The sequence below is a fragment of the Carlito syrichta genome, unplaced genomic scaffold, assembly GCF_000164805.1.
Source record: "Carlito syrichta isolate Samal-C Ts95f unplaced genomic scaffold, Tarsius_syrichta-2.0.1 Scaffold314258, whole genome shotgun sequence".
Classification (NCBI taxonomy): Eukaryota; Metazoa; Chordata; class Mammalia; order Primates; family Tarsiidae; genus Carlito; species Carlito syrichta.
In genome coordinates this window covers 1,102,315-1,103,415 of record NW_007258354.1, presented here as the reverse complement: position 1 = coordinate 1,103,415, position 1,101 = coordinate 1,102,315, and positions in this window count along the sequence as shown.

Sequence of the window (1,101 nt, the reverse complement as noted above, 5' to 3'; positions counted from 1 at the left end):
CATGTGTCTGTTGGCTGTCTGTGTATCTTCTTTTGAGAAGTGTCTATTCATGTCTTTTGCTCACTTTTTAATGGGAAAGAGCCATACTTTGGGGTGTGGTTTCCTGAGCACCAACAACATGGGATGAGGATATGAAATGATGACTGTCCTTACCAGCACTGTATTCCCTGTAGGAAGCTGAGAAGGGCTAGAGTACCATGAGCGCACAGATGTAGATGCACATCTGATAATCCTCAGCTCAGAGGCAAAGGCTTAAGTGAGATGAAACTAGTTCATCTAAGACAAGAGTAGGTTCTAGAGCTGCTCCTTATGGGCAAGTACCACATTTTATCCATCTCTGTACACCTAGGATCAAACACAATCAAGATCTGATAAGATAAGGTGGACATGCTGGCTCACTCGTGTAATCCCAGAGCTTTGGGAGGCCAGGAGTTCGAGACCAGCCTGGGCAACACAGGGTGACCACCCCCCACCCCCGTCTACAAAAAATTAAAAAAAAAAAAATTAGCCAGGCGTGGTGGCGTTTATAATCCCAGCTACTCGAGAGACTGAGTAGGGAGGATCGCTTGAGTCCAGGAGTTCAAGGCTGCAGTGACCCATGGTCGCGCCTTTGCACTCCAGCCTGGGCGACAGAACGAGATCTTGTTTCTAAGAATAAAAAAATGGTGAAATAATGTACACATAGGCAAAAGCTGGGGGAACCAGAGAGGGAAACCCGGGAAAGATGAATCACAGAGAAAAAGGAAGTCAGACAATGCGGTGACAGGGACGCCAAAGGGAGTGCCTGGGACTCAGAGAAGGGCACAGCACAGAGCACCTCTGAACCGAAGACACCTCGACCTCTTGGGATGCTCATTCCATTGAATTTCTTGTGATGCAGGAAAAGAAACCGGAAAATGCACAGGGCTGGATTTCACATCTAGGTCTCTCTCGAGCCTGGACGCCCGAACCCCGGTTGCGCGCCTGGCGTCGGTCGCCTAGGAGACGAGCGCCACTTCCGACTGACGTCACTTCCGCCGAGGCCCCGCCCCGGCCCGGGCGGGCGCTGATTGGCCCGTTTGAAATGCGCCAGGCGCGAGCTCACCTGGGCCCGCCGAGTCC